This window comes from Protomyctophum parallelum (assembly GCF_964188405.1).
Source record: "Protomyctophum parallelum genome assembly, chromosome: 18".
NCBI lineage: Eukaryota > Metazoa > Chordata > Actinopteri > Myctophiformes > Myctophidae > Protomyctophum > Protomyctophum parallelum.
In genome coordinates, this window is record NC_139716.1 from 14,782,390 (window position 1) to 14,794,889 (window position 12,500).

At 45.2% G+C, this 12,500-nt stretch overlaps 1 protein-coding gene across 1 annotated transcript in view; it reads left to right on the forward strand.

The window, feature by feature from the left end:
• Positions 1 to 1,197: 1,197 nt before the first annotated feature.
• ache (acetylcholinesterase (Yt blood group)) overlaps positions 1,198 to 12,500 on the forward strand; it is a 41,985-nt gene continuing 30,682 nt past the window's right edge. The window contains exon 1 of the mRNA XM_083789026.1: positions 1,198 to 1,542. The gene's annotated coding sequence lies outside the window, so the exon portion shown is untranslated. The remainder of the gene's footprint in view (positions 1,543 to 12,500) is intronic.

Below are 12,500 nucleotides of genomic sequence, written 5' to 3' on the forward strand. Positions count from 1 at the left end.
GCTATACCTGTATGAGTTAGTAATAAGTAATAATTAATTACAACAAATCATAATATTAAAGGAGAGTCTAAGCTACAGCATAAAGACAGACAGGCAGTAAGTAAGTCACAAATAAACCCCTCTTGATTCTTGAAATAAAATCAACAAGGCTGGCACAACTCTGATAGTGTACAGAATGGAACCAAATGGACTCGTATCAGAGTTAAATTAGCACTCAGGTTGTGTGTGTGTTTGGCTATTTCTATTTGCACACACACACACACACACACACACACACACACACACACACACACACACACACACACACACAGACACACACAGATTCCTGACACCCAGAATACGGTCCGAGATTATCCTTCCTGTAAAAGCTTTTTATGATCCCATCATAAACGTAAAACACACACACATGCGCACACACACACACACACACACACACACACACACACACACACACACACACACACACACACACACACACACACACACACACACACACACACACACACACACACACACACACAGCAGCAGCAGCAGCAGCTGACAGGCAGCATCTTCTATGTTAAGCCTGGTGGGTGAGAACAGTTGTTGGCCCCCGGCGGGGACAATAAAAAAAGGAGGACCCAACAGTTGTGGGCCTGTGGCCCCCCGGACGGAGCCCCCGGCCCCCCACACGCACTCACAGCCGCTGGTGGACGGACCTGGCCTTGGCAATATGTGTGTGTGTGTGTGTGTGTGTGTGTGTGTGTGTGTGTGTGTGTGTGTGTGTGTGTGTGTGTGTGTGTTGAGGATCTCTCTCTTTCTCTCCATTCAATTCATGAGAAAACATGTTTAAATTACATTGCCAAAACAGAAGTGGAACAAAACAATGTAGGCATATGTACAATTCACAGACTTATGTCTTACAGTGCAACTTTAGAGAAAACTATATGCAAAACCAATACCTCCCTCCCTCTCTCTCTCTTTGTGGTGGGGGCCTGGGGGGGGGGGGGGGGGGGGGGGTCCAGGCCAACCTCTTCTCGCGAGAATATCGCACACGCTATTGACAGTGTGCCTGTTTATATGTTTTATTTTTTTCGCAGCTTGGCAAGCAGTGTTTATATCAGCTCCAGTCTCCCCCTACCGACACCAGTGGCTCTGCAGAGAGAGAGAGAGAGAGAGAGTCTGAGAGAGAGAGAGAGAGAGAGAGAGAGAGAGAGAGAGAGAGAGAGAGAGTCTGAGAGAGAGAGAGAGAGAGAGAGAGAGAGAGAGAGCTAGAGGGAGAGAGCGAACACCGCTGTCTCCATTCTGCTGCCGCTGCTAGCGAGCACCGTGCGGGCGTTCATTACATTTAATTAATACCCCTTCCCTTTATTCTAGGGAGACGTGGAGTTTATTCTAGAGGAGAAACAGCACAGTTATTATATCGTCCTGCTTTCACCGCGGACACTGAGGCTTTCCTTTTCCAAAGGAAAGGAGGAGAGGAGAGGAGAGAAGAGAGGAGATCCCTTCATTCGCAGAGGAGGACAGAGTCTGGGATTCGAATCATCTTAAGTCTTGATTCAGGTAAAAACAACAATAAACTGCGTTTGGCTCAAATTGGCTGTATAGGCCTATATTACGACGTAGGCCTATATATAAGGCTCCCTTTATTTTATATGTTTAGTCTACATTTGAACATTTCTTCAGTCCGTGTATTCTTGTATAGCCAGAGATATGCTGTATTCTTCACTGGGTCTGAAACAGAGTATTGAAATTATTATGGACGCACCATGACATGTTACCTATATGCTTCGTAGTAGACAGTCTACCACCGCTGTCTACCACAGCAGTCTACCACTACGCTGTCGCTTGCCGATCGGATCGGTAAGCGGCGACAGCGTAGTCTGTGTCGCTTGCCGATCGCAGAACTGCGTTGTGAGCTTGTAGTATGAACGTCGGCAATTAAGCGACGCGCTGGCGTACCCACGGTGGAATATATCCTAATGCATGAAGCAATTTCGCTTTTATATGCATTAAGGAGGAGTGGAGCCTACAGGTCTCGCTGACTGTGTTGAAATAGCGTTTTTAAAGTGACTGAATGCTGTGCGTGCGTGGAAGCCGTGTGTGTGTGTGTGTGTGTGTGTGTGTGTGTGTGTGTGTGTGTGTGCGTGAGAGAGAGAGAGAGAGAGAGAGAGAGAGAGAGAGAGAGAGAGAGAGACGAGCCTCCACGGCGAGACGCGTGCGTATACGTTTGTGTTTTTATTTCGCTCCTGTTCGCTCACGCGTGCCGTGCACTGCACACAATTGTAGCCTGCTACTGCGTGCTGCAGTAATGTAGGCGAGTGTGTGTGTGTGTGTGTGTGTGTGTGTGTGTGTGTGTGTGTGAGAGAGAGAGAGAGAGAGAGAGAGTGTGAGAGAGACAGACAGGCAGAGTCTTGTGTGCTCTTGTGTCCAGTTCACGTTTTTGTACACATTTTGTGTGAATTGTATCAACACGTCATGGTTTCATTTTGACAAAAGCTGTTAGCGTGCGCGATGAGTCTGATGACAGTGCGTGTCACACGCACTGTTAGCAGCACACACGCAGCCTGTGTGCTGCGTCTGCGTGCTATCCACACGACACATGCATCATCGCAGTTGGCAGTCGTGTGCGTGTGCGTGTGTGTGTGCTTGCTTCGCATCTGTGGTGTGGTGTGGTGTGGTGCTCTGGTGATGTGTGGCTGTTTGACTCAGCAGCCCAGATTTTATGATCATTGTAAATCTGCAATATAATAGTATTTATGTTTATGTGTGTGTGTGTGTGTGTGTGTGTGTGTGTGTGCACGTGCACGCGTGTGATATTGATTGATTGATTGATTTAATAGTACTATACGGTTCTATAAAAGCTCTGCTAAGAGCATCTATTCTAAACCCAAGGAAGCTGATGGCTTGTTTCCATTGGGGTCCTTTGTACTCAATTCATCAAAGAATCAAGCCATATACTGCGTGTGTGTGTGTGTGTGTGTGTGTGTGTGTGTAGTGTGTGTGTGTGTGTGTGTGTAGTGTGTGCACACTACAGTATGCATAGACATCATGTATGTAAGATACGTACTGTACTACGCACAGTATTCCGGTAGCGTGTCTCAGCCCTGCGGTCGTTCGTTGCCTGTACTAAGGTGTCTTACTGGTATACGTATTATACATATAGCCTACATAGATACGTAGCCTACACATAGACAAGTATTTCTTTAGATAGTATTGTTTACACTATACCTTCTAGACTACAGGGTCGGTTATCTGGTTGACAAGCTGGGACAACAGACCTGTATTGAATGAAACTCAAATGAAAATAACTCGCGGCACACGTACGCAAGTCCATCATGCAAGGTTTGATGGACATGGACCACGGACCACCATTCGATGAGATTTAAGCCTTGCTGCAGACCCCAAACTAAAGAATGTGTCCACATATAGGAGAGATAACAGGCAAACATTGATTAAAATAACAATTCTCAATTTGTGTAGACGTTTTGTTGCGACTGTAGGTCGCAGATTACTATGAAAATCTGTCAAAGCTGTCAGTCAGTCAGTCCGTCAGTGTGTCCGTCACGTCACCATATATGGCCGCTACTGCCGCCTGTCCGTCACGCCCCCTGACACATCACGCCACCATATATATGGGCGTCAGTCCGTCACGCCTGGTGACACGCTCCATATATGGCCATCTCCATATATGAAGATACCCTCAAGACACTGCCCCCGCTGTCACCCGTAGATATCCATATATGGATCTGAACTGTTCTGACATTCCATATGTTGATCTGACCTCATCAAACCCTGTACTCAAGACACGCCATATGGCCAGTACAGAATTCATTCCATATGTTGATCTGACCTCATCAAACACTGTACTCAAGACACGCCATATGGCCAGTACAGAATTCATTCCATATGTTGATCTGACACCCCATGCCAAAGCGCCAGCGCCCGCCCAGCAGTCTGTCGTCATCTATAGGCGGATGCGTGCACGTGAGCCCTTGAGGTCGCTTCTCGCCCTCAGGGCGTCTTTACTGGGAAATTCACTTAGGTTGAACAATAATTTAACTCTTGAGAGTGTAAAATGAAACCAAATGGATCGACACGTAAGGGTCAATTTGGTTTCATTTTACACTCAAGAGTATAAGCGTCTATTTGTTACCAACTCTCCATAATTTAGCTGGGGACCGCCTGAAACCCCCTCAAGGACAACTGGTGGTGCCTGGACCACTGGTTGAAAACCACTGCTCTACAACTATCAGTGTGGTCTATGCGGCTTCCACCTCATAATTCGATTGATTGTTTGATTGATTGATTGAATGGTTCAATTAAATAAGTCGGAAATGTAAGCACACATTAGGCTACAGGAAGACAGTGAAGCTAAATGGATGACACAGAAATTATGCTTTTATATTACTAGGACTTTCAGGCTTTCTAAGTTCTAATCCAGTATTGTCCAATGTCCGCCGATCAGAGTAGTGGTCACCAAGTTAAACACTGCGTGCAAGGTGTGAAATTTAGTTTCTTTTTAGGTATGACTGTTGTCATGGCAGACCCCTGATGGAAAGAGGGAAGCACGCACAACTCCACTGTCTCACTCAATCTCTTAAAACATTTTACCGCCAGGAAACACTTTAGAAGAAGGAGAGTACATTTAAGGCACTTTATTGTTTCATCTAAAGATGAAACAATAAAGTGCCTTAAAGCACTCTGTGATTGCTGGTATTCTCCTTCTTCTAAAGGGGCCATGTTTGGTGCAACATGACCAATCCATTAGTTGATAAAATCCTTGACTATTAGTCAGTGGATGTCAGACAGTCTTGGCGTGTTCATTCATCTATTTGTAATTGTGTGGGTGTGGCATCTGTGCTTGCACGCATGCATGCATGTGTGCATGCGTGCGTGCATGACAGTAATGGCTTGCATGATATTCTCTCCGCTACATTCAAATATAAATATTGTACTGCACTACATTTCTAGGAAGGGACCAATTCACCTTTTGAATGAACCACTTAAGCCCTATTTCAAATATAGTGAAATTAACCGATCTACAAGCTCTACATCGCTATGTGTTGCAATGCACAGAATGTATTGCATTGATATTAATAAGAGAAAATGTACTTCGCAATTTGTACTTTTGAATACTCAAGTATTCACTCGAGTATGTACTTTGTCCACCACTGCCAAAATGAAGTGATGTTTACGTTATGCACCGCTCTGAAGCTAAATTTATGGCTCCTGAAAGTTGTCATTGAAAATGGCACTTTTGGCAGCCGTTTCCCTAATGTTCCCAACGGAACTGCTGCCAACATCTGAGCAGAGCACTTAAAACACACACACACACACACACACACACACACACACACACACACACACACACACACACACACACACACACACACACACACACACACACAGGCCGTTTCATAGACACATAAAGCCATTTAAGTAATTGACTATAAGGTTTTGTGCGCAGAGGCACAAACTGACTGAATTAACACGCTGAGTAGGCACTTTGATTTCTAGTCAAAGATGTATAGCCTATTTAGTAACTTCTGTTTTAGAATGAAATGTTATATTCTGTGTTCGGTAGAGTATTTATAATTTAAACAATTGGGGGTGGTTGTATTTGGTCTCCCTGCTCATCTATTCAGACATTTAGATGTGTCTGGTTTAACACAACCTGGCTTTGACTCAGATTCGAGTCGGATTCCGACTCGAATCATGAGCTGTGTATACCGGTGAGTTTGCAGATCGGCTATTTTCGGTAAATGTTTCCCCCACAGTATAGATATGCTAGGGCTCAAGTAGTTAATATCTTCCATGGTTCCATAGTTCACACACAGCCTCTCCTAGTAATAACCAGAGTTTACACAGAACTATTTATAGCTGGTCCAGATGTGTTGCCCGTACCTGTGTCAATGACTTATTCATGAGGAAAGGACTTCAAGAATGAAAAAATGCAGTTGTTACAAGCAGTGACATGTTGGAGAGACATTTTCCACAGATGCACATGTATCATGTATTATACTTGCTTTAATATATATAGGCTATCTGTATACAGTATGTATGTTTTCTCTTTCCCTTTGCTTTCACTCTACCTTTGTCTAGCTTCTCACTGAATACTACAAAACGATAGAGCCCACACAAAACAATGTAATAAAACCGATTGTGATTCAGAGATGAACTTGCAGGTATTGTATTGACTATACAATACTATGCTGTATTGTATAGTCAATACAATACCTCGGTTGGTTGGTTCGTTGGCTGGCTGGCTGGAGGGAGTGATATTGGATTGTTTGGCTTGATATTCATTGGTCTGTAAGGCTGTAGCTCAGGTGGTAGAGTGGCCGTCTTGGAATCTGAAGGTTGCTTCCAGGTTCAGTTCCCTGCTCCTGGCTATGTGTCAAAGTGTCCTTGAGCAAGACACTGAACCCCTAATAACTGCTCACGATGAGCAGGTTGGTGCCTTGCATAGTTTCCTCCGCCATCAGTGTGGTGAATTGGTGAATGTGAATTACATTTTAAAGCACTTTGGAGAAAAGCGATATGAATGCAGTCCGTTTACCATTTAAGCACAGCTAGACCTCCAGGTTATTGCTGCCTGTAGATGAGAGACTGCTCTGCATGGTATATATATATACTGTAGAGCTTCTGGGGTGTAATGGATGTCTGATGTATTGTACTGTCACCAAAACCTCAACAATGTCTGTACTCTGTGATGTAGAGCGGATCTGCTGGGGAAGCAAGTGCTTGGAGATTAAGTTGAGCCATGGTTAGTACACACTTTGGGGTCTTGTCCACGGATTCTTTTTATCCCAGAGCTGGCAGCATCGTCCGTCTGTCTGCCATTCCTTTCTATGCTTCTCTTCGCAGCGCCCGAGCATCGCGTTTCAGCGACTCTCAGAGTCGGCGCCCAAGCAGCGTTTTTTTGGCAGAGCGCCCTGGGAGTTTCAAGCAGACAATAGTCAAACTTTTGTGAGTGGCGCGCCGCTACATTTGATCCTCCTGATTGCGCGGTCATCCAAAACCAGACATCATTATTGCCACAACCATGATACGTCCACGTTTACGTTGTCTCAGACTCTCAGCTAGATGCAGGGTGTTCGAACAGACATGATATCTAAAGTGCTCCTGCGCTCATTAAACGCTTTGTGACGACACACATCTAGAAAGAGAACGTGGACTGCCTGAGCGGTCCAGGGCAGGCACCTGGTACCGGTAATCCAGCCTGGTGGCGTGCCGCGGGTTCGAGTTACGAGCCTCATCTCTCTCCCCCTTTCCTGTCAAATTACTGTACCCTATCAAATAAAGGCAAAAAAGCCATACAAATATATATATATATATATAAAAAAGAAAGAAAGAACATGACGTCACACCATTGAAAGCAATTGCTGAAAACCTCCCGAGATGGCACCACCTGTTGGGGGCGGGGTGGTGCCTCGTTGTAAACAGGGGTGGTGGATAATTTGAGGCCCATGTTGGTTGTTTGGCTTCGGCACTTTAATCCCCTTGCAGACGGGACAACGTTACGGTCTGTGTGACAGTAACTCAGGTGGCACCGAGGGGTCTGAGGGGCCCTCTGGGATTCAGAAGGGCCACGGTCTCCCAGGCTCTGTGTGATAGGAACTCATAAGTCAGTCCTCTGTGAATGTCCACCTCCTCGCTGCCGGGTCAATACTGAGATCTAACTGTGAATCCTTGGGGTGGAAACCTTGTGTCCAAAAGCTTTATGTAATGTAATCCAAATGTGGTCATTTTGATCACAAAGCTCTTGTTGATCATTTGGCATTGGTTCAATCGTACATCTCATCTTAGCCCCGTTTGGAACCTTACCCTCCGCACATTAGCTCCGAGAAGAGGTTTGTGTCACAGGATCCTTGCATAGGGCGAAATGGGCCGAGCTCTCCAAAAGCAGTGGCGAAAACGAAAACCCTATAATGCAGTATAAAGTAAGGTATTTCTTTCTAAAGAGCTACAGATGATACATTTAGTAAAAAAAGTTAGAGCAGGGTGAAACAACCGCTTACATATCTCATGAAGTCAGCCAGTACCATGTTTTCCCAATGCAATCTTATGGAAGCAGTACTGCACATGTGGACAGGCGTTGACTGGCCACACCCCCCCCCCCCCCCCCCCCTCTATTTACTTCAATGGAAGTTGCTCAGTGGGGGAGTTCTGGGGTCAACGCTTAAGTAGACATCACCGCAAGTATGATGGCCTCGACTCATTATCACCGCTTTGGGTGATAAGGTATCACCTAAAAAGCTGATAGCTTCTCACCTAAAACTGGAGTATGTACGTATGAGCCTTTAGTCCACTTTCCACAGTCAGTTATCCCCGTTCTCCACGGATATTAAGCAAAGCAAACGGCACAAGGATTTTCCAGAACCGCCGATCCCCCCCCCCTCCCTGATATGGGATCTCCATAACATGGGCATAAAAGGGACACGCGGGCAAACGGACAGACACAGTCTGAGATCTCTGTATATGGTCACGGAGGTATCATTCCTGTCTGGAATTATACGTCTGATCTCCTCTCGTGGCCTAATTTACTTAGATGTTATGCTACTACCTCTGTATGTTAGATATAGCGACCAACCAGAGTTTATTCATGCAGTTGTATCTCGTCTCATTTAAATACACTATCAGTTGTGCACTCTCCGTTCAGTTAAATTAACACAACGCAATATCAAATGATCAATAAACATTAATGTTGACTTGCATCCTATCTCTCCGCCTGGGTGGCATTGGCCTGACTCCTGGAAACCAAGTGAAACTAAAACAGGGACTAGCAGGGAGACCGAATACAATACAACCACCCCTCTATAAGTTATATCGTACTCTACCATACAAATTGTACAAGTTATATTGTATTAGCATACTCTATCATACAGATTGGTCAAAATTAAATTTTATTTTAAAAAAGAAAAAAAGTCACATAGTGCCTCTTTAAAGGGACACTTCACCCTTTTTGCAAAAAGAACAAATGTTAATGACGTTTAGAAGCCCAGTGTCTCTGATGTCATGGACACTGGGCTCACTTACTTCCTGGACTACATGTTGTCTCAGTAAGACAGCCCTCCCCTATTCACAAGCAGAAGCAATGCACCAAAGTATTATGGGAATTGTAGTCCAGGAAGGAAGTGAGCCCAGTGTCGATGACATCAGAGACACTGGGCTCACTGCTACAATCTAAAATATCTAAAACCACATATTACACACATAAAGACCCCCCGGAAAGTGTTCTAAAGCTTCTAAACGTCATTAACATAACTTTCTTTGCAAAAAGGGTGAAGTGTCCCTTTAAGCGCAGTACTCACGTAAATGTACATCGTTACTGTCCACCAATGCTATTATATTCACATGAAATGGGAATATAATAGTCTTGGCAAAGGTTCATGAGAGGCAGTCAGGGACGCAGAACGTCATATGACGCCTTTGTTTTGTGTGTTCATGTACAGTGTGTACATGACCGTGTACATTGTACACGGTGGTTTGTCGTTTGTCGTGGTGTGTCGTCTCCTTTGGTTCATGTTGAATGTAAATTAAGATGTCCATTACGCTGACAGCATTGAACGATGACACTGTATATGTTACATTACTACTGCCCTCTCACAACCCAATGCATCACACACACAATGTGTGTGTGTGTGTGTGTGTGTGTGTGTGTGTGTGTGTGTGTGTGTGTGTGTGTGCAAGCGCATGCGTGTGTGCTTTCGTGTGCATGTCCGTGTGCGTGTTACTTTGCATGTGTGTGTACATGTCTATATAAGTGTGTGTGTGTGTGTGTGTGTGTGTGTGCGCGTGTGTGTGTGTGTGTGTGTGTGTGTGTGTGACGTGTGTGTGAAACATTAGACGGTCAGTCCACCAAACGGAAAATTCCGATGTTCACTGAGCCACAGCCTGACTCTAGACCACTCACACACCGTGTGTGTGTGTGTGTGTGTGCGTGTGTGTGCGGTGTGTACGGATGGATGGTCGTCACATCAATATAAATAGTGAGACACGGTGAAGGCAATCTAGCGCAAAGACTGACTATCAATGCATGTGCATGTGCATGTGTGTGCATGTGTGCGTGTGTGTGTGTGTGTGTGAGTGACAGTGCGTGTGCGTGTGTGTGTGTGAGTGACAGTGCCTGACAGTGCATGTGTGTGTATGTGTGTGTGTGTGTGTGAGTGACAGTGTGTGTGTGTGTGTGAGTGACAGTGCATGTGTGTGTGTGTGTGTGTGAGTGACAGTGCATGACAGTGCGTGTGTGTGTTCATCCTGACCCTAATAAATCCCTGGTTGAGATCCAGGCCGACAGTACATCCTTCATTCCTGACATACTCACTATTTGCTAAGTAATATCATCAGTGGTGGATAAAGTACTCAAATTACATGCCCTGCATCCAAAACGGTCGAGAAATGACCTTGTGGGGGTCCCCGGGGGGTCCCCGGAACATCCAGACCCCCAGGAATGAGGCCAGGGGGGGCTGGCCCGGTTCCGGAGAGCCGCCCTGTGTCCGAAACGGTCGATAAATTACAGAGTTACCGCGTGGGGTCCAGTTACCAGGGGTCCCCGGGGGTCCCTGGAACATCCAGACCCAGAGGAATGTACCAACCAAGCTATTTTCGTGCTCGGACAGACCCAGGGACCGACCCAGGGACACACAAAGCTCCGTAGTGGTGTTGTTGCACCACTCAAAAACAAGTATAACTGGTCCTTAGAACTAGTATCTCCCCATCCCATCCACATTCCAGAGTCTACTGTAGTTCTGTCCACCTGTCCAGTAGACTGAAAACACACCTATTCACATTAGCCTTTGACATCACTTATCCAAATCCAAGTGCATTCAGGGTTCGGAGAGAGTTCGGGAGAGTCAGGACATCTGCGCACGCCGCTCGCGCACGCACACACACACTCTTTCTCTCTCTCTCACACACACACACACACACACACACACACACACACACACACACACACACACACACACACACACACACACACACACACACACACACACACACACACACACACACACACACACACACACACACACACACTGTTATCGTGACACGATAACAGTCAGTGAGTGTATTCATGGTTACCATGACAGCCAAACAAGAGACACGATTATGACAAAAAACTAAATTGCAAAGACAGAGAAAAAGAGAGAACATGACTATAGATGGACATCATAACACACACACTGCCTGACAGTGCTTCTTTTTGGCTTCACTGCTCCCTTTCCCTGAGTTCTGAATTTCACCCGACTTCAACATTATTTGCACGGTAGTGTGTGACAGACGTCTTGAACTGTGGACTCGTTTGGATGTGTCATGTGATGTCACGTGTGTCACGTCTTTATCCTCCACTCCTCCCCCTCAAAACCACACACACACACATACACACACACAGGTGTGCGCATACACACACAGTCACACACACACACATGCATACGCACACACACACACACACACACACACACACACACACACGCAGGCGCACACACGCACGCGCACACACACGCCGGGCTAATTTGAGAAGTGACACCTACCCCTCTCTCTGCAGTCTGTTGGTCTATCTGTCTGTTTGCTGATTTCAGTAATTTGAATTCCATAGAGTCAACATGTCTCTTAGGTGATTATGCTTGTTTGCACAACAACAACCAAATTACATTTTGTCAAATATAATTCTTGTTGTTACTATCCTTGAAGCACTTATCCAATAAATACATAAGCCCCCTATACTCTTTAAGTTCACTGACTGAAGAAGAAGAAGTCTTGTAACCTTGGCTGGCAGAAGGAAAGTGAAGAATGAGAGTGATGACGCAGCGTGCACCTTTTTAAAGCCTCTGGGCTACAGCGCTTAAAGCCCAAAGGATGAATTAATTTCATCCTTTGGGAGGACATAAAAGAAGTCTGCGACCTCTGCTTTCAGGAAAGCCTCCCATAGAGTGGACGAAAACGTAATAGAACCTATAGGCTACGGCACTGCACAGTGCACACAAAATCAGGAATAACCCTATAAGCATAATGGCTGATGAATAACCCATTCTGACCTGAGATCAGATTCTAAAAATGTCAGTCGTTCTTCGATTTTTCAAAATAGCAGACCTACAAGCTCGTATGAGCTTGTAGATCTGCTATTTTTCAATAGCTAAAGCATAACATGATGCTAACACCAAAAGGGGTCCCCGCCCAGAATGGGATAAAGTCAAGCCGCCTACGGTAATACCAGATATTACATTTACAGTACGTTTAAATTGTTCACTTCATTTGAACTGGTCAAACTATCAATATAATACATGTTCATCTTCCGTGAACCCTAATGGTCTCAGATATTTCATATATTAAGCAAAGCATATTTATATGGAGATCAGCAGAAACAGACACATTGTGGACAGACAATACGTGAGCGTCATCATTTTACACATTGTGGCATTAGTACCAACTCTATTGAATAAATCCACTTTGTTCAACTTTGTTTGTGCTGCTGGCGTAGTGATACTGGACACAAAAAAATGGTTCCATCATGTGAC